The sequence below is a fragment of the Somniosus microcephalus genome, unplaced genomic scaffold (assembly GCF_052327205.1).
Source record: "Somniosus microcephalus isolate GS21.2 unplaced genomic scaffold, FLI_Smic_1.0 unresolved_chr4, whole genome shotgun sequence".
NCBI classification, from domain to species: Eukaryota; Metazoa; Chordata; class Chondrichthyes; order Squaliformes; family Somniosidae; genus Somniosus; species Somniosus microcephalus.
Window position 1 is genome coordinate 2,168,491 of NW_028225182.1, and position 8,029 is coordinate 2,176,519.

Consider the following 8,029-nt stretch of genomic DNA (forward strand, 5'->3'; position numbering starts at 1 on the left):
TGCCTTGGAGTAATGAACGGGCTTTATAATCCCCGCCCACTCGAGTCCCCCGGGTGTCAGACAGCATCAGAAGCAGCGCCCACCTGTCACTCACCGTCTCACGCCCGCTTTCACCGCCTGCTGCCGGCGGACTGCAGCAAATCCAATTACACACACCGAGCCCCCACAATCATCGCATCACAGGGAAATAAACTGGGAAACTGCTCCAAATACACAACTGGTCGAGCAGCTTCTGAAAAACAATTAAACTTGCGGCTGGAAGCAATATTCATAACTGCAAACAAGGCCGTGTAAAAATATAAACTGTGTGTGTGAGCCGAGGCCCGAAGCTCTGGAATTCCCTCCCTAAACATCTCCGCCTCTCTTTCCTCCTTTAAGACGCTCCTTAAAATCTACCACTTTGACCAAGCTTTTGGTCACCTGTCCTAATATCTCCTTATGTGGCTCGGTGTCAAATTCTGTCTGATAATCGCTCCTGTGAAGCGCCTTGGGACGTTTTACTACTTTAAAGGTGCTACATAAATGCGTTGTTATGTATATGTGTGTGGTGTTTATATATAAAATGGGTGTTTATAGAATGAGTACAATGCTGTGCACGTGTGTCAGTTGTAAATAGTGGTGAACGGTTATTTTTCAGACTGGAGGGAAATACACAGTGCTGTTCCCCAGGGGTCGGTATTAGGACCAATGCTCTTTCTCATATACATTAATTACCTGGACTTGGATATACTGGGCATAATATCAAAGTCTGCAGATGACAGGAAACTCAGAACTGTCGTAAATAATGAAATGGGCAGAGACATAGCAGATGTGTGAAGTGATCCATTTTGGTGGGATGATTGAACTGAGGCAATATAAACTAAATGATACAATTTTAAATCGGGTGCAGGAACAGAGAGACCTGGGGGTGTAAATATCTATCTCTGAATGTGGCGGGACAAGTTAAGAAGGCTGTTAAAAAGCACACGGGATCCTTGGCTTTATTAATAGAGGCATAGAGTACAAAATCAAGGAAGTAATACTGAGCATTTATATATCATTGGTTAGGCCTCAGCTGGAGGATTCTGGGCACAACATTTCAGGAAGAATGTGAAGGCAGAAAAGATTTACAAGCTTGTTTCAGGGGATGAGGGACTTCAGTTAGGTGTATAGATTGAGACGTTTTCGTTGTTCTCCTCAGAGTAGAGAAGATAGCGATGAGATTTGATAGATGTGTTCAAAATCAGGAGGGGTCTTGCATGGTCAAGGAAACCTCCAGCTGATTACCACATACTGCTCTCCCTCAGCTGATGAATCAGTACTCCTCCATGTTGAACATAGATACATAGAAGATAGGAGCAGGTGTAGGCCATTCGGCCTCTCGATCCTGCTCCGCCATTTAATGAGATCATGGCTGATCATCCAAATTCAGTACCCTGTCCCTGCTTTATCCCCATATCACTTGATCCCTTTAGCCTGAAGAAATATATCCAACTCCTTCTTGAATATACTTAATGAATTGGCCTCAACTTCCCTGTGTGGCAGAGAATTCCACAGGTTCAACGTTCTCTGGGTGAAGAAATTCCTCCTCAGCTCAGTCCTAAATGGCTTAGTCCTTATCCTTAGACTGTGACCCCTGGTTCTGGACCCCCCCGCCATCGGGAACATCCTACCTGCATCTAGTCTGTCTAGTCCTGTTAGAATTTTATAAGTTTCAATGAGATCCCCTCCCATTCTTCTAAACACCAGCAAATGTATGCCTAATCGATCCAATCTCTCCTCATACATCATTCCTGCCATCCCAGGTATCAGTCTGGTGAATCTTCGCTGCATTCTCTACATGGCAAGAACATCCTTCCTCAGATAAGGCGACCAAAACGGCACAGAATACTCAAGGTGTGGTCTCACCAAGGCCCTGAACAACTACAGCAAGACATCCTTGCTCCTGTACTCAAATTCTCTCGCTATGAAGGCCAACATGCCATTTGCCATCTTAACCACCTGCTGCACCTGCATGCTTACCTTCAGCGACTGGTGCACAAGGACACCCATGTCTCCTTGCACTTTCCCTTCTCCCAATCTATTGCCGGTCTGATAATAATCTGTCTTCCTGTTTTTGCCACCGAAGTGGACAACCTCGCATTTATCCACAATATACTGCAATTGTCATGCATCTGCACAATCACCTAACCTGTCTAAATCATACTGGAGTTTATCTGCATCCTCCACACAGCAGAGACACCCACCCAGCTTTGTGTCGTCTGCAAACCTGGAGATATTACATCTAGTTCCATTGTCTAGATCATTTATATATATTGTGAATAGCTGGGGTCCTCGCACCGATCCCTGTGGTACCCCACTAGTCACTGCCTGCCACTCAGAAAAAGACCCGTTTATTCCAACTCTTTGCTTCCTGTCTGCCAACCAGTTATCTATCCAAGTCAGTACCTTACCCCCAATCCCAGGTGCTTTAAATTTACACGCTAATCTCTTATGTGGGACCTTATTAAAAGCCTTCTGAAAGTCCAAATACACAACATCCTCTGGTTCTCCCTTATCTATTCTACCAGTTACATCCTCAAAATATTCCACTGGATTAGTCAAGCATGATTTACCTTTGGTAAATCGATGTTGACTTTGTCACTGTTTTCCAAGTGCTCTGCTATTACATTTTTTATAATTGACTCTAGTACTTTCCCCACTACCAATGTCAGGCGTACCATTCTATAATTCCCTGTTTTCTCTCTACCACCCTTTATAAATAGTGGGGTTACATTAGCTATCCTCCAATCCATGGGAACTGTTCCAGAGTCCATAGAATTTAGGAAGATGACCAGCAATGCATCTACTATTTCTAGGGCCACTTCCTTAAGTATACTAGGATGTACATTATCAGGCCCTGGGGATTTATTGGCCTTCAATCCCATCAATTTTGCTAACACCATTTCCCTACATATATTGATTTCAGTCAATTCCTCCCTCTCATTAGACCCTATGTTGCCCGACATCTCTGGGAGGGTAATTGTGTTCTCATTTGTGAAGCCAGAACAAAAGTATGTATTTAATTGGTCAGCCATTTCCTTGTTCCCCATTATACATTCCCCTGATTCTGACTGCAAGGGACCGATGCTTGACTTCACCAATCTTTTTCACTGCACATATCTATAGAAGCTTTTACAGTCAGTTTTTATGTTCCCTGTAAGCTTACTCTCATAATCTTTATTCCCCTATTAATTAATCCATTTTTCCTCCTTTGCTGAATCCTAAACTGCTCCTAATCCTCAGGTTTGCTGCTTTTACTGGCCAAAATATATGAACACCACTTGGAAGAAGAACTGAGTGTATAAGGGCACAGATTGTACTCTGGGTGGAGGACTTCAATGTCCATCACCAAGAGTGGCTCAGCAGCACCACTACTGACCGAGCTGGCCGAGTCCTGAAGGACATAACTGCCAGTCTGGGACTGTGACAGATGGTGAGGGAAAAACCTCCTTGACCTCTTCCTCTCCAATCTACCTGTCGCAGATGCTTCTGACCAAGACAGCATTGGCAGCAGTGACCACCGCAAAAACACTGTGGATACGAAGTCCCGTCTTCACTCTGAGAACACCCACCTTGGTGTTGTGTGGCACTACCACTGTGCTAAATGGTATAGGTTCAGAACAGACTAGCAGTTCAAAACTGAGCCTCCAGGAGTCGCTGTGGGCCATCAGAAGCAACAGAATTGTATTCCACCACAATCTGTAATCACATGACTAGGCATATCACTCACTCTACAATTACCACCAAGCCAGGGGACCAACCCTGATTCAACAACGAGTGTAGAAGAGCATGCCAGGAGCAGCACCAGGCGTACCTAAGAATGAAGTGCCAACCTGGGGAATCTGCAAAACAGGACTTAATACCAGACGCAGCATGCAATAGACTGGGCTAAGCGATCCCACAATCAACAGATCAGATCAAAACTCTGCAGTCCTGCCACACCCAGTCGTGAATGTTGGTGGACCATTAAACAACTAATGGGAGGTGGAGGCTCCAAGAATATCCCCATCCTCAATGATGGTGAAGCCCAGCACGTGAGTGCAAAAGACAAGGCTGAAGCGTTTGCAAACAACTTCAGCCAGAAGTGCCGAGTGGTTGATCCATATCGGCCTACTCCCGAGATCCGCACCATCAAAGAAACCAGTCTTCAGCCAATTCCATTCACGCCATGTGATATCAAGAAACGGCTGAGCGCACTGGATACAGCAAAGGATATGGGCCCGGACAACATCCCGGCAATAGTGCTGAAGACTTGTGCTCCAGAACTAGCCGCGCATCTGGCCAAGCTGTTCCAGTACAGCTACAACACTGGCATGTATCCCACAATGTGGAAAACTGCCCACAAAATGTAGGGCAAATCCAACCCGGCACTTTACCGCCCCTTCAGTCTATTCTCAATCATCAAAACATGAAGGAAGGAGTCATCGACAGTGCTATCAAGCAGCACTTACTCACCAATAATATTCTCACTGATGCCCAGTTTGGGTTCCGCCAGGAACACTCGGGTCCAGATCTCATTACAGCCTGGGTCCAAACATGAACAAAGGAGCTGAATTCCAATTGTGAGGTGAGACTGACTGCCCTTGACATCAAGGCAGCATTTGACCGAGTCTGACATCAAGGAGCCCTAGTAAAACTGAAGTGAATGGGAATCAGGGGGAAAACGCTCCACTGGCTGATGTTATACCTAGCACAAAAGAAGATGGTTGTGGTGGTTGAAGGTCAATCATCACAGCCCCGGAACATTCCTGCAGGAGTTCCTCAGCGCCGTGTCCTAGGCCCAGCCATCTTCAGCTGCTTCATCAATGACCTTCCCTCCAACATAAGGTCAGATTTGTGGATGTTCCCTGATGACTGCACAGTGTTCAGCGCCATTCAAAACCCCTCAGATAATGAAGCCGTCCATGCCCGCATGCAACTCGACCTGGACGACGTTCAGGCTTGGGCTGATACGTGGCAGGTAACATACGTGCCACAGAAGTGCCAAGCAATGACTATCTCCAAGAAGCCAGAGTCTACCCTCCTCCCCTTGACATTTAATGGCATTACCATCGCCGAATCCTCCACTATCAACATCTTGGTGTCCCCATTAACCAGAAACTTAACTGGACCAGCCACATAAATACTGTGGCAACAAGAGCAGGTCAGAGGCTGGGTATTCTGTGGCGAGTTAATCACCTCCTGACTGCTCAAAGCCTTTCCACCATGTACAAGGCGCAAGTAAGGAATGTGATGGAATAATCTCCAATTGCTTGGATGAGTGCAGCTCCAACAGCACTCAAGATGCTCGACACCAGCCAGTACAAAGCAGCCCGCTTGATTGGCACCCCATCCACCACCTTAAACATTCACTCCCACCACCACTGGTGTACCGTGGCTGCAGTGTGTACCATCTACAAGATATACTGCAGCAACTCGCAAATGCTTCTTCGGCAGCACCTCCCAAACCCGCGATCTCTTCCACCTAGAATGACAAGGGCAGCAGGCACATGAGAACACCACCACTTCTAAGTTCCCCTCCAAGTCACAAACCTTCGTAATGTAGAAGTATATCATCGATCTTTCATCGTCACTGGGTGAAAAACCTAGAACTCCCTACCGAACAGCACTGTGGGAGCACTATTACCATACGGACTGCAGCGGTTCAAGAATGCGGCTCACCACCACCTTCTCAAGGGCAACTAGGGATGGGCAATAAATGCTGGCTTTGCCAGCGACGACCAGATCCCATAAATGCTTAAAAAAGAAAGAAATGCAGTGTGCTAGGCCCAACCACCTTCAACTGCTTCATCAATGACGTTCCATCCAAAATAAGGACAGAAATGGGGATGTTCCCTGAAGACTGCACAGAAGGGAATGCAATGGATGTTGTCCACAGGGATTTTAGGAAGGTGTTTGACAAAGTACCACATAGAAGGCTGGTTAACAAAATTGATGCTCATGGAATAGGTGGTCAGTGGCAGCTTGGATAAGGAACTGGCTTAAGGACAGAAAACAGCAAGTTGTGGTAAATAGCTGTTTTTTCACACTGGAGGAGGTTCCCCAAGGGTCAGTGCTGGGGCCATTACTTTTGTGATATTTGTAAATGATCTGGATATTGGAATAAAGAGTAGAATTTCTAAATTTGCCGACGACACCAAACGTGGGTGTGTAGCAAACAGTGTGGATGATACCAATCGACTGCAGCAAGAAATAGAAAGCCTAGCAGAATGGGCAGACAAGTGGCAGATGGAATTTAATACAGAGAAGTGTGAGGTGATGTGTTTTGGCAGAAGGAACAGTGAGAGGCAATATACATTTAATGGCACAGTTTTAAGAGTGTGCAGGGACAGAGGAGCCTGGGAGTTATTGTGCATAGGTCCTTGAAGGTGGCAGGACATATGGAGAGAGTGGTTAAAAAAAACATATGCGATCTTGGGCTTCATAAATAAAGGTAATGAGTACAAAGGTAGCGAAGTTATGTGGAACCTTTATAAAGCACTGGTTAGGCTACAACTGGAGTACTGCATCCAGATCTGGTCACTGCACTTTAGGAAGGATGTGAAGGCCCTTGACAGGGAGCAGAGGGGATTTACCAGAATGTTCACGGTGATGGGGGATCTTAGCTACAAGGACAGGTTGGAGAAGCTGCATTTGTTTTCATTATAACAACAAAAACGTGTATTTATATAGCACCTTTCACGTAGTAAATCCTCCCAAGGCGCTGCACAGGAGTATTTAAAGACAAAGGCGGTTATGGGGTGATTTGATAGAGGTGTACAAGATTATGATGAGCTTGGATAGGTTAGATGGGGAAAGGCTGTTCCCACTAGTTCATGTTAATGGACTCGGGGACACAGATTTAAGGTATTGGGCAAGAGATACAGGGGGGACTTTAGGTAAACTTTTTTTATGCAGTGACTGGTGAGGACCTGGCATTCGCTGCCGACGGAACTGGTGGAAACGGAGACACTCAATGTTTTCAAGCGGAGACTGGATAGGCACTTGAGAGAAATAAACGTACCGGGGTACAGGGATCGAATGCAGGAATGGGACTGACTGGATTGCTCCTCTGAGAGCCAGGACAGAATTGATGGAACGAATGTCCTCCTTCTGTGCCGTTTTGACTCTATGACTATGAACTATAGAGTAGTGATAATGGGGGCTTCAACTACCCTAATATATCTGAGAATCAGGCTAAATATAGAAAGTTCAGAGGAGAAGTGAAAAGGAAAATTAGAGGGAAAAGACAGGGTATGAGAATAGAATGACAACGAACATAAAAGGTAATCCAAAAGTCTTCTATATGCATATATTACCAAGGTTAACGACACTAATATAGTGGCAGAGTAAGTAGTGCGGATGGGAGCAGGAAATTGCAAAGGGACATAGATTGTGTGGGTAAAATCAGATGCATCTGATTCAAAAGATTCGGGAGAAGGAATTTAGGGACTTTAATGAGTTTGAAAGGAACATTTTTGACTTGTGCAGTTTTGTTCAGAGAAATGTTAGTGATGGGAAATTAAACCAGAATCTGGGATTCAGCATTTCACCTTCTCGCTGAACAGATCTTTCTGGAGAAGTTGTGTATCAGTTGTTGTAGGTTAGCGGTTATCACGTTCGCTTAACACGTGAAAGATCCCCGCTTCGAGCCCTAGCGGGCGCATTATGCTCGAGACTATTATTTATGTGAAATTAATTGATACACAGTGTGTAAAATCAGATAGGTGATAAAACTTCATCAATGAATAAAGTTTCACAAATTATTAAAGTTTAGTTATTGAAGATTCGACTGTCCCTCAGTGTGAGCATTTCTTTCATTCTGCAAAATCAACGCTATCAGTTAATAAATGGTGATTAAATCAATTAAACCACTAAACTACCAGAAAACACTTTGAAGAGTTTATCACAATTGCTGACATTTCTTCTCTTTTTTCTTGTGTTTTTTCAGCTCTTGGTCCTTTTCAGCTCCTGACTGCGGATATTCCTCTGATTTAAAGTGAATAAAATGCAATATCTCGCAGCCCCG